The 22,179-nt window shown below is 41.9% G+C and overlaps 1 protein-coding gene across 1 annotated transcript in view; it reads right to left on the bottom strand.

Annotated features, from left to right (window-relative positions):
* The window catches only part of STK38L (serine/threonine kinase 38 like), a 112,194-nt gene extending 111,326 nt beyond the window's left edge, over positions 1-868 (bottom strand). Inside the window, exon 1 of the mRNA XM_074006455.1 lies at positions 760-868. The gene's annotated coding sequence lies outside the window, so the exon portion shown is untranslated. The remainder of the gene's footprint in view (positions 1-759) is intronic.
* Positions 869-22,179: the final 21,311 nt, after the last annotated feature.

Below are 22,179 nucleotides of genomic sequence, written 5' to 3'. Positions count from 1 at the left end.
TGACCTTTTTTTCTTTTTTAAGTTAAAAAAATGGGGGTCTCTCTATGTTGCCCAGGCTGGTCTCAAACTCCTGTGCTCAAGTCATCCTCCCACCTTAGCCTCCCAAAGTGCTGGATTACAGGGGTGAGCTGCCATGCCCAGCGGGCATTTATTTATTTAGCCCCACCTCCTGCCCAGTGCTGGAATCCTTTCTTCAAATCCAGTGATCAGAGTTCTATATCCTAGAGCTTGCCTAGAATTTTAATTTTAACTTTTTATTTTGAGAAAATTGTAAATTAACCTGCATTGTGAAAAATTCTGTATACTCTTCATCCAATTTTCCATGATGATGACAGCTTACCTAACTATAGTACAAAATCAAGCCAGAAAATTAATCCTGATATAATCCATCAACTTTATTCAGATTTCATCAGTTTTATAGGTACTTGTGTGTGTGTGTGTGTCTGTGTGTGTGTGTGTGTGTGCGCGTGTGTATTTTGTTCTTTGCAGTTTTATCACAGGTATAAATTTGTATGACCTCCACTACAGTCAAGACACAGAACGGTTCCATCACAGGGATACCTTATGCTTCCCTATTACAGCCACTGATACCTCCCTCCCTATGCCACCTGCCTTAACCCCTAGCAACTACTAATCTGTTCTCCATCTCTATAATTTTCTAATTTTAGTAATGTTATCCCATTAGGTCATTCTTACATTGCTGTAAAGGAGTACCCGAGACTGAGCAATTTGTAAAGAAAAGAGGTTTAATTGGCTCACAGTTCTGTAGGCTGTACAAGCGTGGTGCTGGCATCTGCTCAGCTTCTGAGGAGGCCTTAGGGAGCTTTTACTCATGGTGGAAGATGAAGCAGGAGCAGGTACATCACACAGCCAGGCAGGAGCAAGAGAGAGAGTGGGAGGGTAAGTGTCACACACTTTGTGAAAAACCAGATCTCATGGGAACTCACTCTCACGAGGACAACACCAAGCCATGAGGGAATCTGTCCCCATGATCCAAGTGCCTCCCACCGGGCCCCACCACCAACACTGGAGATTACATTTCAACATGAGATTTGGGGGAACAAGTGTCCAGACTGTATCAGTTATATAAATGGAATCATGCAGTATGTAATCTTTTGAGATTTGGCTTGTTTCACTCAATATAATTCCCTGATAACCCATCCAAGTTGTTTCAAGTATTAATGTTTTACTCCTCTTCATGGCTTAGTAGTATTCCATAGCACATGTGTACTACAGTTTATTGTGAATAAAGCTGCTATGCACGGAAGGGAAGGATAGGAAGAGATTTGTTAAAGGATACAAAATTACAGCTAGACAGGAGGAATAAGTTCTAATAGAACTATAAGATGACTACAGGTAACAATAATATATTATATAGTTTCAAATAGCTAGAAGGAGGATGTTACATGTTCCCAACACAAAGAAATGATAAATGTTTGGAATGATGGCTACACTAATTACCATGATCCGAGATCATCATACGTTAACCGCATTGAGACGTCACTATGTACCTCATGAATATATATGATTATTATTTGTCAAATAATATAAAATAAAATAAAAATTTTGTGAGCATGCTTGTAGAGGGTTTTGTGTGAACATACATTTTCATTTCTCTAGGGTAAATGCTCAGAAATGCAATGGGCCATATGGTAGTGGCATGTTTCATTTTTTTGGGAACTGCCAAACAGCTTTCCAAAGTGGTTGTACCATTCTACAATCTCACCAGCAACATATGAGTAACTCGGTTTCAATACATAGACATTTTATTTTGTTTTATTCAGCTATGGAAGGGATTTTATTTTTATTTTATTTCTATAGCTTCTGGGGTGCAAGTGGTTTGTGGTTACATGGATGAATTGTATAGTGGTGAAGCCTGAGATTTTAGTGCACCTGTCACCCGAGTAGTGTACATTGTACCCAATACGTAGTTTTTTATCCCACACTCTCTCCCACCCTCCCACTTCTGAGCCTCCGTAGTCCATTATACCACCCTGTATGCCTTTGTGTATGCATAGCTTAGCTCTCACTGCTACATGAGAATATACAGTATTTGGTTTTCTATTACTGAGTTACTTCACTTGGAATAATGGCCTACAGCACCATTCAAGTTGCTGAAATAGCAATATTTTGTTCTTTGTTATAGCTGAGTAGTATTCCATGGTGTACATATACCACATTTTCTTTATCCATTCATTGGTCGATGGGCCCTTAGGATGGTTCTGTATCTTTGCGATTGGAAATTGTGCTGCAATAAACATACAAGGGCAGGTATCTTTTTGATACAATGACTTCTTTTTGAGGGGGTAGATACCCAGTGTTGGGAATGCTGGATATACTGGTAGATCTCCTTTTAGTTCTTTAAGAAATCTCCATACTGTTTCCCATAAAGGTCGTCCTGAGTTATATTCCCATAAGCAGTGTATAAGCATTCCCTTTTCATCACATCCTGGCCAACAGCTATTGTTTTTTGACTTTTTAATAATGGCCATCCTGGCTAGGGTAAGGTTATGCTATCTCATTGTGGTTTTAATTTGAATTTCCGTGATGATTAGTGATGTTGGGCATTTTTTCATGTATTTGTTGGCCATTTGCCTATCTTCTTCTGAGAATTGTCTGTTCATGTCATTTGCATACTTTTTGATGGGATTATTTGTTTTTTTCTTACTAATTTGAGTTCCTTGGAGATTCTGGGTATTAGTTTTTGTCAGATGCATAGTTTGCAAATATTTTCTCCTGTTCTGTGGGTTGTCTGTTTACTCTGATGACTATTAATACATAGACTTTTTAAACAAACAAAAAGATTTTTTTAAAAAATAAAACAGTCTGGGTGCAGTGGCTCATGTCCATAAGCCCAGCACTTCAGGAGGCCAACACAGGACAATTACTTGAGGCCAGGAGTTTGAGACCAGCCTGGTCAAGGTAGCCAAACCTCATCTCTACAAAAATAAAAATAAAAAAGTTAGTCAGGCATGGTGGTGCATGTCCATAGTCCTAGCCTCTGGGAGCTAGCTAGGACTACAGACGTGTACCATCATGGAGGATGGGCTTGCGCCCAGGAGGTCAAGGTTACAGTAAGCTATGATTTCACCACTGTACTCCAGCCTGGGTGACAGAGCAAGACCTTGTCTCAATAATAATAATAATAAGTGATGAAACAAAAAACTTAATGCAGATTTAGGCTTGCTTGTTGTCAACATCACTGCCTTCCTCCTATGTAATGGAAAAGAGGAACCAAGAATTCTATTTCTTAGAATCCCCTTCCCCATACAGTTCCAGAGTAGCATCTGCAAATGAGAGGCACCCGAATGAACTGCAGAAAGTAGGCAATAAGGTGAAGTCATCACTCTCTGGAGGCCACTCTAGGCGGATATGTGGGCTGACTGTAGACCTGAAGTTCCCAGCAGTTTCTGGATGAACTAACCTGTGGGAATCCCCTATTTTAGACAGTCAGCTGCATGCAGGCTGTGATGACTTGTGGGAGCTTCCCACAGGTTTCTTGATTTTATTATTATTCATTTTTAGTTACCTTGCTGTGTTATATATTATGTATTATCTCAAAATGACTGATTCTGACAATGGTTGTGACCTTTTGCTAATGGCACGTGAACATGGAGTGTTTGGGTCAGGATCGAGTTCAAATACTAAGATAAAAAACCCAACTAGCTAGCTTACACAAGTCAGAAATTTGTTTTTTCTCATTTGTCTTCTCATGTTAGATCAATCAAGGCTGTTGGGTTGTTCTGCGACATCATCAGTGTTGACCCGTCTCCTTCCTCTGTCTATAATCCTGTCCATAGTGCTGGATTCTACCCTCGAGCTTGTCTCATGATCACTGGACAACTGCTGCTCGTTAGCATTCCAGGCAGAAGGAAGGAGGAAGAGAAGAGGATGTGTGCGTGAGTACTTTCCTAGATGCTCCACCCAATGACCTCTTCTGACGTATCTTTGACCACCATGATCTGCAAGGGAGGTTGGTAAATATACTTCTCAGGGATGTGGATAAAATATGCCAGGGAGCATGCTTATGCTAAAAGTATTTATTGTTTATCTGAAATACAAATGTAAGTGAGAGTCCTGCATTTTTATTGCTAAGTATAGTATGTACAACCCTAATACTTTTATCTGACCAAATCCATTGCCGTACTTGGCAACATGGGGGTTCTAATTGGAAGCTGAGCAGGCAACTGGTGGTCTCTGCCATGTTGAGTCTTCAGTCTATTGCTTGGTCTCCCACTTTTTAACCCATGCCTCCTCTCTCTATCCCTAGAGTAATTAGCCAGTTGTAGTTTTTACTAGGGTTCCCCATCGACTGCCATATCACCTGATTTCTAATATTCAAATGCTTTTTCTTTTTTTTGCAGCACAGTAAACTCCACTATGTGTGTGAAATTTCCCTTGAGAGGTGAATTGGGAGGGGGGCATTTAGTTCAAACTGAATGTTAAAGACAACTGAATTGTAATATAATTTTTCACACTAACTTTATAGCCTGAATCTTCAGTTCCTCTTCCTTATGTAAAATGTCTCCTATCTTACTGCTTTTGTAGCACTTAGCTTTTTGTTTTAATAATTAATTTTAAGGTCATCAGTATAAGAATAAAAATGGTGATGTAATTATATTAAAAGGTGAGCAGAGGGAAAATTGGGAAAGGTGTGGAGAAGCAAACTGTGCTATCATTCATTGCAGTAGGAAGTCAAAATACCATGTTTCACATTGATAAGTCATAAATTGTTGAATGTGCATATTATTTTTAAAGGTTCCTTTGGATTTTGGTGGAGTACAGCAGGAAACTATTGCCTCTCAATATAAATCATTTTGTATTATTCAGTTTTTTATCAAACCCTGTGATTGAATTATTTCACTGAAAATTAAAATGTAAAGGAGAGGCTGGGCACAGTGGCTCACGCCTGTAATGTTAGCACTTTGGGAGGCTGAGGTGGGCGGATCACAAGGACAGGAGTTCAAGACCAGCTTGGCCAACATGGTGAAACCCTGTCTCTACCAAAAATACAAAAATTAGCCAGGTGTGGTGGCGGGCACCTGTAATCCCAGCTACTCAGGAGCCTGAGGCATAGAATTGCTTGAACCTGGGTGGTGGAGGTTGCAGTGAGCTGAGATCACGCCACTGCACTCCAGCCTAGGTGACACAGCAAGACTCCGTCTCAAAAATAAAATAAAATAAAATAACATAAAAAGTAAAGGAAAAACTACTGACATTACATGGGAACTTATCTTCTTAGAATGAATAAGACAGCACAGCACAACGCAGCTATAATTAATCAGTAATAAGCACCAATATAGTGGGTCCTAGTAGACAGTGAACTACACAAAGATTGTATTTGGTCTTCAGAACCTTCTCACCTGCAGGGATCAGAAAGCTGTTTGCCGTGCTGTAGATTATCAATGAAACTTAAAGTGCTACATTTTTTCATGGATTTTTTAAAATTTGAAAGGTAGAAAGTATTAAGGTCCAAAAACAAAACTGTGGGTAGAACTCTGGGTCTCAGTGGTTAGAGAAGGTCTGGGGCAGCAGGCTTGCTAGTGCTCCTGAAATCCTGCTAAGGACATGGCTAGGTACATTTTACTTGTTGGTAAGGCTGTCACACTAGTAATCATTTACTTGCTCTAGAGCGTTGAGTGATATCATTATTATAAGAAATTAAGATAATTTCTCCAACTTGACTTGACTTTAAAATTTAACATAGCCTAAAACAGTTTTGAAAAATAGATAAATCTCTAATTCATAGCCCTATTTTAAATTAAGGCATCATAATATGATTGTAGCTTTAATGGGGACTGTTTTGAAATAGATCACTTTGTGATAATCATAAGGTACACAGTCTCCTCTACTTTCAAAAGAATTGCTCCAACTTACAACTCTGCACTACAGTATAGGCAGGATGTAATGTGATTTTTAAAGTTCTTCATATGGGATGACTGGAAGAAATGTTTCGTTCCTTTTTAATTTTATATATTTTAAAATTGGAATAATCTTACATTGTTTTTGTTCATTCTAAAATAAGACACATTCATTGCAAAAATTAAAACATACAAAATTACATAAAATATGCTGGAGCAGAATGTATTTTTTTTTCCAAAGAAGGTTGCACCCATCCCACATACTCTTCTTTTATTTATTTATTCGTTTATTTATGAGACAGCATCTCCCTCTGTCACCAGGCTGGAGTGCAGTGGTGTGATCTTGGCTCACTGTAACCTCTGAGTCCCTGGTTCAAGCGATTCTCCTGCTTTAGCCTCCTGAGTAGCTGGGATTACAGGCACGCGCCACCATGCCCAGCTAATTTTTGTATGTTTAGTAGAGACAGGGTTTCACCATGTTGGTCATGATGGTCTCAATCTTCTGACCTCATGATCTGCCTGCCTCAGCCTCCCAAAGTGCTGGGATTACAGGTGTGAGCCATGGCACCTGGCCCACACTCTTCTTATAATAAGATGTTGACACTCCTCCATTGAGAGGGAGGGTCTGGGTTCCCACCTTTTGGATCTAGACAGAACTCTGAAATTGCCTTTGACCAATAGATTGTGGCAAAAGCGACTTCTAAGGCTAGATCATAAAAGGCAATATGCCTTCTGCCTGGTTCTTTCTCTCTGCACTTGTGTCTTTGGAGCCCTGAGTTGCCATGTAGGAAGTCTACTAACTTGAAACCTCCATGCTGAAGAGATCACATATTAAGAAACACCATAGAGGATCCCAGGTACAGTGGCTCACACCTGTAATCTCAGCACTTTGGGAGGCTGAGGCAGGAGGATCACTTGAGACCAGGAATTCAAGGCCAGCCTGGCCAACATGGTAAAACCCCATCTCTACTGAACATACAAAAATTAGCCGGGTGTGGTGGTACATGTCTGTAGTCCCAGCTACTCAGGAAGCTGGGACTTGCCTGTAAATGCCTCCCAGGAGTAGAATCCCAGCTACTCGGGAGGCAGGAGAATCACTTGAACCCTGGAGGTGGAGGCTGCAGTGAGCTGAGATCATGGCACTGCACTCTAGCCTGGGTGAGAGGAGAAAAGAGAAGAGACGAAATGAAACATCAGGAAACACCACAGAAGAATAAAGTGAGAGTCCCAGGAATAGTCCCAACTATTCAAGCCTTCCCAGCCCAGGCACCAGAAGTGTGCATGAAACTGCTTTTGAGATGACCCCACTCTCAACCACAGTCTTGCTATAATCTCATGGGACCCCCTGATGCAGAACTCCCCAGTTAAGCAGCTCCCAAATTCCTGATTCACATAAATAGGGGGAGTTAATAAATGAATAGTGCTACCACATTTTAAGAAGAGTTGTTATGCAGCATTCCATTAACGGGACAACCCCTTCTTTCCTCACCCAAGATATAACTACAGTTACTAGTTGGAAGTCTACCTGTAAAGACTTCTTAATGCATATATAAACTTTTTAAAAAATAAGATTATACTACGTCTATTACTATATAATCTTCTCTCATTTAATAATGTATCATGGACATCTTTGCATATCAGCACATAGATCAACCTCATTCTTTAACAGCCACATAATACTCCCCCACATGGATGTACTACAATTTATTTTCCAATCCCCTGTTGGAATGTATATGTAAATAGAGTCTTTTAAAAATAAATGTTTATATAAAAATACATACTACAGTGGATCACTTGAGGTCAGGAGTTTGAGACCAGCCTGGCCAACATGGTGAAACCCAGTCTCTACTAAAAATACAAAAATTAGCCGGGCATGGGTAGTCCAGCTACTTGGGAGGCTGAGGCAGGAGAATCACTTGAACCAGGGAGGGGGAGATTGCACTGAGCTGAGATCCTACCACTACACTTCAGCCTGGGTGACAGAGCGAGACTCTGTCTAAAAAAAAATATATATATATATATATATACACACACACACATACATATGTATATATATATTCTGTATTTTGTATAAATTTATAATCATACCATCATACTATTTTGTAAACTACTTTAATATTCAATATATTTCACTTCCATGCTATTAAATGTTCTCTAAAATATTACTTTTATTGCTGGAATGATAGCTATCATCTGAATGTATCATTATTAATTTAAATGAGTCTATTGTTGGGACATTTATGTTGTGTTCTATAAAAAAATGCTGCAGTTATCATAATATTGGATACACTTGTCCAATAATTCTTTAGAATACATTTCTAAAAATAAAAATGCTGAACCAAAAGATATTTTGTACAAACTACTAATTGCATCTGTGTTCCAATTAATGCTCCCACCAAAAGTAAACAAGCATGTGTATTCCCTATCCATTTCTGAATTCTGATCATTTAAAAAAATGTTTAATCTTTGCTGATATCACTGCTTAAAATTATTTTATGTTTTATTCTCATTTACATTGATTTGACTATTTTAAAAGACACAGCCAATCTGAGTTTTGGTGCAGACTGCCCTTGAGGAGGTCACTGGAATAGGAACTCTCAACACCACAGGGAGTCCTGCCTAGAGAATCCTAAGCCCTCCTGCCTCCTGGGCCATCAGGTGAACTATAGCCTTGCCCAGAGATGACTAGGTTTCTCACACTGCACCCGTTAGCTTTACTAAGTGTAAAGATACTTATATGGGGCAAAGGTACTTGTGAGATATAAGTGACATTGGGAGAACCCCAATGCAGGGCCTTTTTACTCTGGTTATTCTAGGCTACAAAAGGCATTTTGGTCCATTTGGAATAAAAGTGCAAAGTGAGGGAGTCCAGTCTCATTATTTGAATTGGTCTTGCTAGACTGTATTTCAATATGATCTCAACTGATAAATGCCAGGGCCTTTCTGTAGGCTCACAGGAGGGAATGTTCTTACGGGACTGGTTAAGGAGCTCAAGGGCTCAGGGAGAGGCAAAGGTTGGGCCCATAGCTAAGTAACGAACTTTCCTTCTAACTGTCCCTGTGCCCTGCTAGTGCTGTGCCCAATGTCATGTTCATTTCCATACACAATTCCTCCTTTCTAAAATGCCTCTTCCTTTCTCCAGATGAGCAGACCCTATGCCTTCTGGCTTCTTTTTTGTTTTTTCTTCTGAGACAATCTCCTCTGTCGCCCAGGCTGGAGTGCAGTGGTATGATCTTGGCTCACTGCAACCTCTGCTTCCTGGGTTCAAGTGATTCTGGTGCCTTAGCCACCCGAATAGCTACGACTACAGGCGCTCACCACCATACCAAGCTACTTTTTGTATTTTTAGTAGAGACAGGGTTTCTCCATGTTTTGCTGGTCTTTAACTCCTGGCTTCATGTGATCCACCCACCTCGGACTTCCAAAGGCTAGGATTACTGGCATGAGCCACTGCACCTGGCCCCTTCTGGCTTTTCTAGGTCAGAGGTATCTGTTCCTCACTTAAGGCACTTACCCCTTTTTGCCTCACATTCTGGTTATTTTCTTATAGATTTCCTGTACTGCACTGGACTTTAGACTGCGTCTTTTTCACCTTTATCTCTCTCCACAATGTACAATATGATGCTAGCAGTATCTTTTTTATCAAATGTTCCTAGCCTCTCTCCTTTATTTTAAGTCAGAGGTTGGCAAGCTATGGTCCTCAAACCAAATGCAGCTCTCTAACTGTTTTTATTTATTTTTATTTATTTATTTTTTTTGAGATGGAGTCTCGCTCTGTCACCCAGGCTGGAGTGCAGTGGCCGGATCTCAGCTCACTGCAAGCTCCGCCTCCCGGGTTCACGCCATTCTCCTGCCTCAGCCTCCCGAGTAGCTGGGACTACAGGCGCCCGCCACCACGCCCGGCTAGTTTTTTGTATTTTTTTTTTTTTTTTTTTTTTTTAGTAGAGACGGGGTTTCACCGTGTTAGCCAGGATGGTCTCGATCTCTTGACCTCGTGATCCACCCGTCTCGGCCTCCCAAAGTGCTGGGATTACAGGCTTGAGCCACCGCGCCCGGCCACCTGTTTTTATAAATAAAGTTTTATTGGAACACAGCTATGCTCATCATTTACGTATTGCCTGTGGCTGCTTTTGATCTAAAACAGCATTGTGGAGTAGTTGGGACAGATCTTATAGCCCGCAAAGCTGAAAATATTCACTATCTGGCCCTTTGCAGAAAAGGCTTGCCAACCCTTGTTCATTTTCAGAAAGAAATTTGTCCTTTGGACTGTATCCATTAAATCACTCACTGCCTTTTCTCTTGCCTTATGAAATCTGTAAGCATGATAATTACGAAGTATTTTGAGAAATATTCATCATAAAATAGAATCTCATTTGGGGAAGTGTCAGGTATCGGTTTAAAGGTACTGTAGTAAGCTCATATGCAAGCAAGGAAGTGTCTAGACCCTTGTCAGAAACAGCTGTCATTGAAAAACAGTAACCTGGAATTGCAGATTTGTAGATAATTTCTCAGAGCTTGGTTAATGTGAATCTGCCACATGGAGAGCCAGTTATGTTCCACCCCAGCTGGGATTAGTCTCTCCTTCCTCAATGCTTCCAGAATCCTTCATTCTGTCTGTCACAGCATTCGTTTCAATTGGTCTTGTATTAATTTTTTTACAAGTGTGCCTCAAGATAGGGTTATAAATACCCTGTGGTACGGAAGTCTTTTGTTCAATTCTGTTGCTTCCATAGAGTTTTTGCAAGGTGGGTATCGATGAATATTCACTTAATAAATATCATTAATGCAAGCATGAAAAATAGGTTTATGACATTGTGAAAACATGGGCAAAACCTCAGCAGAGATTCTTCAAACTGAGCTTCATGCATGTACATTTTCAATACTGTTTATTCTGCTTATGTCCTTGTTTAACTTGCTCATATATGTGTATACAAAGAAAGTCATCTCAAGAATGCCTACTATACAATAGCACTTTGTTGTTTAAAAACAAAACAAAATAAAACAATTCTCAAGAAAAAGAAAACGCCTTGTTTCTAGAAAAAGAAAATGCCTTGTCTGAGGTCAAGTGGTTTTCTCAGGAAATTAACATTATTGTGAACCAGAAAATCCTGCTGGACCCATTTCCTTAACTATTCCCCTTATTGTAAAACTTCAGCAGGTAGTAAACCCTATTTAGCAATCCAAGTGACAGATGACCCAACAGACCTCTGGGTTTTACCTATGTAAAATAATCTTTATAGTCAGGCCCAGTGGAGTCTAACTAGGAAAGCAAAGCACCCCTAGGGTACTTTATTTGCCTTTGTAGAAAGCAGAGCTCTTGGTTGCAAAGTGATAGAAACACAGCTTGAATTAGCCTAATGAAAAAGGGTAGGGTGTGGGGGTTGCTGGTTCAGAAAATCCAAGAAGGAGGTGAGTAACCAAATGATGGGGAAAATTGAAATGCAGCTGGGCCTCAAGGAACTATGGGAACCAAGAACTGGGTGGCTGCCAGGACTCTCTTCTCCATTTGGAATCTCTGCTTCTTTCTATGTGCTACTCCCATTCTTGTTCATTGTAGATCAACTTTCTCTACCAGAAAGGAAACCTAACCATACACAACTTCCTTTTCCCCCCTTTTTTATCTTACAGCTTTACTCTTTGAGAGGGACAGTCCCTCTTCATATTAATTAGAAAAATCCTGGAGAAAAACTTTGAGCCCCAGTTGAGTCAAACCCAACAGGAGATGTGGTCATATAAGAAAATGACAGCCTCTAACATAGATGTGGGTATAAAGAGGAAGGAGAAATGGAGGAGGAGTGACAGTTCCTAAGAGAAGGGGGCTGGAAGGGTATCGAGTTGACAATTCAGTAGATGTTCTCTGCCTTCTTTTTCAGGGTGTGGGCTATCCTACTTACAAACAAATTCTTAAGCTTCTGGAAAGACAAGAAAGAGGGCTAATGAAGAACCTCTTTGTGACAGGTGCTTCTCAGCCAAAGGGAAGAAGAGGTAAATGTTCACATTTGTTTGAAGTACAGTCAGTGAGTGGCCAATGGCTTCCCATCAGAAAGGAAGAGAAATTCACAAGTACCTAAAATGTTTAACACCTAAAAATGGATCTTCCCAGTAAATACTGTGAGAGGGCTGGTCTATTTTCCTAATGCAAAAGGCTAAAACTCTGGGCTGCCTTATGGTTTCTCCAAGTCTTGCCCTAGGACCGCTTGCTGCCAGCCCATACAGGACCTTTGTGTAAATTAGAAAGTCATGCCCTCCTTGAGGCAAATCCAGTACCCACTCACTACCCTAGCAAGATGGCAGGACTCCTGTATAGAGCACTGAATTTCAGCCTCTGTCTGCCCCTCAGACAGGCACCTCTGTGCAGGGCTCAAACTGCACAAACATCTGTGGCAGCCCTAGGCCTACCAAGAAGAGGGTAGAGTAAGCTGCCCCTTCTCCAGAATCAAGGACTTACAACATCAGTAAACAGGAGACTTGGGTGGTAGGTTGGGCTTGGTGATTGAAGACAGTAGCAGGAATAGCAACAATGGCTGAATTCAAAGGACTTTAGGGATGGGTAACCCACCTCTTGGTACTGGAGCAATAGAGGCTCTGGGGATGGAGAGACCAGCAGTAAACTCCACTAGCTGAGCACCAGCAGAAGCAGTACTAGTGTCACTGAGGTTCTTGGAATGATACGAAGAGCAATAGTGACGGTTAAGTCTCCCCAATTAAAAACATTGTTTTTGCTGAAGAATTTATGTAGCAGAATGCCTTAATACAGATTAAATTTTATTGTTTTATTTCTTTTAACCTTTGAAACACTAAATATAACTCTCTTTTGAAGGGTATGATTGTATAAGGATATAAGGAAGCTGTCCCTAGAAAAAGTAATGTGCAGATTTAGAAGGTTGTATTCAAACTTGTAGACTAGCCACTCTTAGAAGAGAAGTCACAGCCCCACTGTGTGAAAAGAGGGAAGAATCGGTGTATTTAGGGTGAGTGCCCAGAAGAAAGGCAGTGGCTCCTGAAAGCAGTAACAGAGGGAGGAATAATCTAGAGCAGGGTCTGGGAGGGCACCAGAATCTGGGTGTCCGCTCTGATTCCAGCTGGAGATCAATGTTCACCCAGGCAGATCCTGGAGCTGTGATCAGGGGACAGGTCTGGTGCAAGTGGCGATCATAGCAGCACCTAAAGTGATGGCCAGAATGGAGAAGCCCTCATCCCAGCGCTGCTGTCCAGGGAGTAAATGCCTAGGCAGTCTGCCACTTTGCTGTTAAATACCCATTTATTTTTGTGCTTCGAAGGAGCCGCCCATGAATGTTCCAGTCACTGTGTGAGTCAGTCTTGTTCCCCAAGAGCTGCTGCAATGCTACAGCCATCCCACCCTCTCCCTCTGCTTCCCGGACTCCATCTGAGACACTGCTCAATTCCCCTGGCTGCTGTTGGGCTAGGGGCTGGGCTGGGGCTCACCCTCTAACACTAGGTAGAGGCCCAGGATTGCAGACAGTGGGAGGATGGGGGACACCTAGACACTTGAGTATGTGACAAAAAGTGGCATTCAAATCCCTGAAGAAAAGGAGGGATCTTTAAAAAATATTGGGAAGACTGGCTAGTAATTAGCAAGAAAATATTAAATCCTTACCTCATTGCACCAAATAAATTAGACAGGCCAAAGATTTACATGTGAATACTTTTAAACACAAAAGTAAAATAATATAGGGGAAAAATAATGATAAATAATGTTGAGTACAATTGAAAACTTCAATTGTACAAAATTATATACAATTGTGTGGCAAAAAAATTATGTACAAAGTTGAAAGACAAATGACAAACTCAGGAAAATATTAACAATACTGTCCAAAGGCAAAGGGTTAATATCCACACAATAATAAAAGAGCTTATATAAATCAAGAAAAATAAAAAACCTAATAGAAAATAGTGGTTAGAAGTCACAGATAACTTAAAAATGCAAATGGTCAACAAACAGGGAAAAATGTTCAATTCACAAATATTTAGAAGGCAAATTAAACAATAACGAAATGATTTTCACCTATCAGACTGGCAAAGATCTCTGAAAATTGATCAAACTCACGCATTGACATGGTTAGGAGAAACATACACTTTGTGCTTTTTCTGCGGGTATATAAAATAGCACAACATCTGGAAAGGGCTATCTGACAAGAAGTATCAAACATAAGATGTGCAGACTCTTCACTGCAACAATTCTACTTGTCAGACTTTACTCCAAAGAGATAATACAAATTTGAAAAGATATACTCACACTTTGTTTATGCTTTTGAAAAATAGGAAACAACTTTAATGTTCCTCAGTAAGGGTTGGCTACATAAACTGCGGCCTAAGCATCCATGGAACGCTATGCAGCCCTTAAAAAGAGTGATGCAAATCTATTAGGTTGATGCAAAAGTAACTGCGGATTTCAAAAACCGAATATATCGACACACAGAGATGGCTTCAATTATTGATTCCTCGAGGCTCATTTATTCAATTACGTCAACTGTTATCCTCCCTCATCAGCAGAGTTTCTGGTCATTCTATTATTATTATTATTATTAGAGACAGGGTCTCTGTCACTGACTGGTGTGATCTCAACTCACTGCAGCCTTGACCTCCTGGGCTCAAGTGATCCCCCCACCTCAGCCCCCTAAGTAGCTAGGACCACAGGTGCATGCTGCTACACCTAGCTTAATTTTATTTGCTTATTTTTTTGTAGAGACAAGGTCTCACTATGTTGTCTAGGCTGTTCTCAAACTCCTGGCCTCAAGCAATCCTCCTGCCTTGAATCCAAAGTGCTGGAATTACAGGCGTGAGCTGCTGAGCCTGGCCTTATTAATTATAGACTTTGGCACCTGACATAGAGTCTTTCAAACCATTATCATCCAAGGTAACTTAAATATCTGTGTGGACATATCATCCCATTACTAGTCTCAGGAAATTTTGAATGCCTCATTTTCAATAAAATACAGTAGATTGATACTCTACAGTCACATGCTCTCAAGGCCACAGTACACACAAATTGCCTCATCTCTAAAATTACTAAATCAGGTATCCCTCTCTCTAATCACAGTCTCTTATCCTCTCAACCGGCATGCCTAACTGTCATAATACATTTGTTCGCTTTTTACTTCAGGTCCTCTAATCCACACCCCCATTCATCTTAGACTTAATGATCCATCATTTCAAACTTTCTCCTGCCAATATCTTAAGTACCTTTGCCTCATTATTCTCATCGCATCTGCAACAAAAGCTCTTATCCTTTGTTTTTGTTTTCATACCTAGCCTGCCAAGCACTGCTAGATGATCACATCTTGGTAGATAAGTATGATGATACTTATCTGGGCCCTTTTCAACTATGCCCTTTTCTTGGGTGCAGTTCCCACAAAGGCAGAGCCTGAGACAAGTATCTGAATGTAAGCGGTTTATTTGGAGATAAACCCAGGTAAAAGAATGAACAGGAGAGAGAGAAGAGAGACAGAGAGGGAGTGGGAAATGGGACAGACGGGGGAAACCAACACAGGGTGTGTTGATGAGCAGATTACTACAGTGGGCTCAGTCCCACTGGAGACCTCCAAGAGCCCACCTGTGAATTGGCCCCTATATTTCTCTCTGTCATTGGTTGAGAGTGGCTCTCAGTGGCATTAACTCCCTTTCATTCTAGGCTGCCTTGTGCACAAGTCACACAAGCTCCTAGCTAGAGAACACCCCCCCCAGAAAAAGTTGTAAGTGCCTGCAATAAAAGCCTGTCAGTATGTTTGTACCTGAACCATGAGTGCCAAGGGGATTCAGCAGGGCACCAACAGCACATGTTGCAGCCGTCATGTTCCAGTCTCCTTGACGTGTTACCCTAGTCACCCTCATCCCCCCTCCCTACAGCCAGCTCAAAATTGCTCTCATATCTCTGATGCTCTTGTCCCCTCACTCTCAGCAGATGACCTTGTCTCCCAGTTCACAAAGGAACATTGAAGATCTCAGAATGGAACTTGACAAGTTCCTGCCAACAATTCTAACATCCCGCCCACATCCAAACCCATCACTTCTCCCTCCGCACCTCTTCAATAGAGGATGCATCTCTCCCTCATTTAAGGCCAAACTTCTCTGCCTGTTCTCGGTCCTGTCCCTTCCATCTGCTTGGCCATTCTCCTCAGTTGATTGCCTCATCTCCCTCGTGAATCTTCAACGACTGTCTCTCTCAGCTCCTCTCTCCCATCTCAAAACAAACAACTCCCAGTGGAGTCCGCATCCCATTCCATCTATTGTGCTGTCTCTCTCCTCCTCTTCACACCGGAGTTTATTCAAAGAGTAACTTATACATGTGGCCTCCAGTCTCCTCTCATTCATTTCCAATCAGTCACAGGTGATCTCCCTGTGGCAGAAGTCAGAGGACACCAGTCCTTATCCCTCTTCCCGTCTCAGCAGCATTTGACTCTGGACATTCATTTCTCCCCTGGACTCCCATTGGAGCGATTCTTTTGGTTTTTCTCCTTTCTCTTTGGCTCCTCTCATCTCAGTCTCTTTATTCACCTCTTTGATGATGCTGTTTTCAGCTCTCCAACCTTCTTCACCAGTGGCCTTACCCACTTCCACACCATTAATTATCATGCCAAGGCTGATGATACTCAGATCTACAGAAACAGTCCAGATTTCCCCTCTGACTTGACCTAAATATGTGCTTGCTTAACGCTCACACTCTGTTCTGTCACTTTAACCAAGTCATTAAACTTCCCTTAACCTATGTTCTTGGGCAAAACATGGAAATGAGAACAACTACTTCTTTATTTTGAAATAATTCTAGAGTCACAGAAAGTTGCAGAGATGGTACAGAGAGGTCCCCTGTACCCTCACGCAGTTTCCCCCAATGGTTACATTTTATGTAACTATAGTACAATATCAAACCCAGGAAACTGCCATTAAAACAATGTATATAGTTCTATGAGTACAATATCAAACCCAGGAAGTGGACATTAAAACAAGGTATGTAGTTCTCTGACATGTTATCAAGTGTAGATTCATGAAACCGCCACTGTAATCAGGACACAGAAGTATTCTGTCACTACAAAGATCTTCCTCATTTGCTTCTTTTTAAAAATGTTTATTTTTTTTTAAATCCTCATCAGATCCTTGAGAGAAGGGACATACATATTATTTTGCCATATGTTCTCAGTGTCTACCATGTGCTCCTAGAAGGCATTGCTAAATGTTTAGGAAAACAAGAATGGAGTAAAAGAAGGCAAATTCCATCTGTGGAGGTCAAAGACATCAGCCTGGGAACCAGGACAGCCATGAAACCTCTTAGCTCCACACCAGGAGCCAGGAGCCTGAGGACAGAGGCTTCCTTCCCACATTCACATCCTGTTCAATGAGATGTTGGCAGACACAGGCTAGAAGTCGGAGTGGTGAGGCTTACCTCACACTCATTCCAACAATCACAGCCCCTGTCTGTAGCAGAGAGGAAGGACTTTCTCAGTCCAGGACCTTTTTTGGAAATCTCTCACATCACACCACATGGCCAGTTCCCCACTCCACCTATCTGATGCCTGCCCTGCTCTGCCTGACATCACTGGCACATTCCTGTGCTTGCTGGCAGTACCCAGGAGATCATCCCAACCTCGGCTTTTTTGCTACTCAGCCAGCGTGTGGGACAACATTTGTCTCAAGTCTCAAGAAAAGTGTTCGCTCCTAGGGCATGATTTAAAAATTCTGCTTAATAGTAATTGCCCTTAATAGGTCATATTTGTTTGCTCAGTAATTATCATAGTCAATAAGTGAAGTCTGAAACTGAGAAGAGAGGCAAAACATAGAACAAAACAGCTAAAAAACTGCAAAGACAGCTACACATATGTTCGGGTTATAAGCCCCATATAGAACGTGTGTGTGTCTGCATCACCAAATTAGTTACTGTTGGAATGAAAAATAAAGGAGTATTTATCCAGTAGTGAACTATGTTATTATATTATAATAGGCTTTAATTAGAGAGAAAGTCAAATTTGTGTTCCCTTAATAGCCTGGTTAAAGTCTCTGAAATTAGAAAACTTCGCTTAGAATCTTTGTGTCAGCAATGAGCAATTTGTGTTGTCTATTCTGCAAGCCTCCAAGGGCAATTATTTGATTTACAAGCCTGAAACCTATTTATCAGTTGTAGTTTATAAACTTAGTGCAGCAATTTGTGAGCTGACATCATGTTTACAGCGGAGTGGTTTGGAAACAGTCCACATGGGGATTCATTTCATTTCCTTTTCTTTTTTCTTTCCTATTTTTAGACAGGGTCTCACTCTGTCACCCAGGCTAAAGTGCAGTGGTGCAATCACAGCTCACTGGAGCCTGGACCTCCCAGCCTGAAGTGATCCTCCAGCTTCAGCCTCTTGAGTAACTAGGACCATAGGCACGCAGCACCACACGCAGCACCACACCAAGCTCTTTTTTTTTTTTTTTTTTTTGTTTTGTTTGTAGAGACAGGTTGGTCTCAAACAGTCCTCCCACCTCAACCTCCCAAAGTGCTGGGATTACAGATGTGAGCCACTGTGCCTGGCTGGATTCATTTGCAGTGGTGGAAGTGAGAGGCATGGAGATAAGGCATCACCTGGTCCACTTGGTCTTGAGAAATTTGGAGATTTGGAAGCACAGTGTGTCTTGTACATTGAGCAGAGGGCCTGACTGATCTCATGTCAGACTCCCTCTGATTTTCAAGCTCTCCACTCACAGAGAGCACGCACAGAATGGATGGGCATGTGTGGAAATTCAGGGATCTTTGTTTTGTTCACTGGCATTTCCTCAGCGCTCAGAATAGTGCATGGTGGGCTCTCAGGACATTTTTGTTGACTAATTATTCAGTACTTAACAATGTGTGCAAAGGAGAAAGAACAAATCAATAGGTATTCATTCGTCAGCAAGCCCAGAGTGTCACACTCAGACTCAGCCATAGAACTTCGCTGCTGGGTCACAGCAAAATAAAAGAGGAGAGGGAAACCCAGGAACCAGAGGAGTAAGGACGGGGTGAACTGAGGGGGCTCTGGAAACTCGGTGGTCCAGGCCCAGCTTGGGTTTGGTTTAGACAGGCTGGTTCAATCTAAAGTGTGGGACACGCCAGTGGGAGTTCCAGTGACAGGCTAGCATCAAAGTCAGGTGGATGGAGAGTGGGCCAATCCCAGCAGAGCCCAACCAGTGACTGAAGGTATCAGAGAAAGGACTTGGTTTTGTAGGGGAGGGATCTGGCAAGAACTAAGAACTTTTGAAAGGGCAAAAGAACTAGAGTGCAGGACTATGGAACTGATCAAAGTGCAGACATAGTGCATTAACATGGTAGGTGCCTGGGGAAGGCTGTATCTGTCCGGTCTACATGGATGCCCAGGACTTCCTAGGTCTTTACTGGCGAGTCAGATTCTAAGGGTCAGCAGCTGGACAAGGGCTGATAGTGAAGGCAGGGCCAAGCCTACACGTAAAGGAGACCAGATCAGCTCTCTCACTGTGTGCTTCCATTGCATCCTTAATATGCTTTTGGGCAACACTATTCACACCTGCAATTACCTCAACAGCCTTAGTTCCTTGCTGGTGTGTGAGGGCAGGCATTGTTTTTCTATTGACTACCACTATATCCCCAGCACAATACTTGGCACATGATGCGCATGTAGTGTGACTAAAGGAAAGAACTGGGGCCTGTCTATGGAAGAGGCTTGCAAAAGCAGAGATGGACTCTGAGACTCAGCAGACTTACATCCCAGCAATATTTCTCATCTCATCTACCTCTTACTTCCTTGTAAGGGTCAGGACTGGAATTAAGGAGAAGGAAAGCACACCACAGTCATGACCTGCCCTGTAGAGCCAAGCTCAACAGGCCAGCTCTGCTATGCTGCCCCTGTTGTCCTGAATAGCACCAGGTTTTCTGTTGCAATTACACAGTTTAGTCTTTGAATACTGCATTTTCGTTTTTGTTTTTGTTTTTTTTTTTGAGACGGAGTCTCGCTCTGTCGCCCAGGCTGGAGTGCAGTGGCCGCATCTCAGCTCACTGCAAGCTCTGCCTCCCGGGTCTACGCCATTCTCCTGCCTCAGCCTTCCGAGTAGCTGGGACTACAGGCGCCCGCCACCTCACCCGGCTAGTTTTTTGTATTTTTTAGTAGAGACGGGGTTTCACCGTATTAGCCAGGCTGGTCTCGATCTCCTGACCTTGTGATCCACCCGTCTCGGCCTCCCAAAGTGCTGGGATTACAGGCTTGAGCCACCGCGCCCGGCCAGAATACTGCATTTTCATGCCAGCATTTTCTTCTATATTAAAGAAGAGAGCTAATAAGACAGTTTGAGGGTCCAAGGAGAGGAAGGTGAGGAATAGAGAGAGGAATGAGAGAAAGAAAAGGAAGAAAGTAAAGATCTCATTATCATTTGCACCAGGACTGGATTTGGGTTGTTAATGGCTCTGCTGCTCAGTTACTGCCCCAACCTACCCATTGCTGACTTCTACTCTCCTACAATGCTGCAATGGCAACAATCACCTCGGGAGAACCTCCCAGAGACAGGCAGCCCTGCCCACCACACGGCAGAGCAGCAGCCAGTTTTGTTCTGACCTCCTGACTTCCACACCTCACATGTTAAAGTTCAGCTCCACTGCACTTGCTCCTCTCCTAGGACTTTTCTCCTTGTAGCATGAGCATCCCAGTCAGTAAGACAGAGCTAGAAGGTCTTAAACTCTAGAATGCCTCTGCAGCCAAAGCTAATAAACAATGGAAAGAAGGGTGGATGGTGGAAAAGAAAGATTCTCTGTGTGCATATGTGTATTTTTAAACTAACAGGAAAAACGCTGCAAACGGAATTCCAGTAGGACAAAATCTTATCCAACAGGAAATTTTAAATGATTCTAAGAAATACCAAAGAACGCAGACTGTTTGCAGAAAAACCAATGGATGACAACATTGCCTCTAAAAAGACTTGCTGTTTGAGAAAAAGAAAAAAAAAAAAAGCTAAAACTGGCCCACACCCGCAAAGCAAATAGCTGTAAGGGATGATGGGAACAAACTGGAATGTGGAATTCTTTGACCCATATTTTTATAGCAAATAAAAATAAAGAATTTCAAATGTAATCCTAGGAGGGTAGGGGAAAGAAATCAAAGAAACCAAATGGCTTAGAACTAGCAGAAGTAATTTCCAGAAAAAAGAGTCTCTGGGCATATATGGGAAGGGGAAAAATATCAGTATCTCATTCAGATGTATTGCTCTCTTAGACAGGAGGGGATTTGGACTCTTCCTCCAAACACCTCCTTCCAGTGAAGTCAGTGCTCACTGGAGCCCAGATGGGAAGCAAGCAGTGAGAGCTTCCAGAAAGTTCACTCACAGACACAGGTGGTTTTTGAGTCAAGCCAAGGGATGCGTTAACCAGCTTACTCTCCTAGGTAGTAGAATGCCAGTTACAGGCTAGGCACAGAGCAGGAGAGACAAGGTATCATTGGATTGCAACCCATTTTAAGAATTTCTATAAATACAATATTTACCCTCATGGTACACTTTATTGGTTTAGGGTCATGCTTTCTTTTTGAATGACAAAAGTAATCCAATACAGAAATATCTAACCATTGTGCAAAGGAGATATGAACATACATTCCATTCATGGCACATGGTACAAATGCAAAATACAGTTTACCAGGGGAACCTTACAAACACAGAAGTAGCAGAGCTCACGCAATCCCACAAGTTATCTTTCCCAAGAAAAGCATGCTTAGACTGGGACTAGACAGATATAGTCACAAAAGGACCTATTCCACAATGTTGTACGTACATCTGGAGAAAGGTGATCATGTAGCAATGGGAGCTTGCAGATCAACTGTTCAGAAGGGAAGCTATTCCTCATCTCTAAAAGAAAGATAATAATTGTACTTACCAGCTGGGCACGCTGGCTGACGCCTGTAATCCCAGCACCTTGGGAGGCTGAGGTGGGTGGATCGTATGAGGTCAGGAGTTTTGAGACCAGCCTGGCCAACATGATGAAACCCCGTCTCTACTAAAAATATAAAAATTAGCCGGGCGTGGTGGCGGGTGCTTGTAGTCCCAGCTACTCAGGAGGCTGAGGCAGGAGAATGCCTTGAACCCAGGAGGTGGAGGTTGCAGTGAGCCAAGATCGTGCCACAGCGCTCAAGCCTGGGTGAGAGAGTGAGCATCTGTTTCAAAATAATAATAATTGTACTTATATCATAAAGCTATTAGAGAGATTAAGATAACTGATACTTATAAAAGATGTAGAACACTGCCTACACATAGAAAGCAATTTTTCAATTGAAAAATATGTATCAAGTACCAACTATGAATCAAGTGCCGTTTTAAGGGCTGAAAATGCAATGGTGAACAT

Source organism: Macaca fascicularis, chromosome 11 (genome assembly GCF_037993035.2).
Source record: "Macaca fascicularis isolate 582-1 chromosome 11, T2T-MFA8v1.1".
Classification (NCBI taxonomy): Eukaryota; Metazoa; Chordata; class Mammalia; order Primates; family Cercopithecidae; genus Macaca; species Macaca fascicularis.
This window is presented reverse-complemented; position numbering and strand designations above follow the sequence as displayed.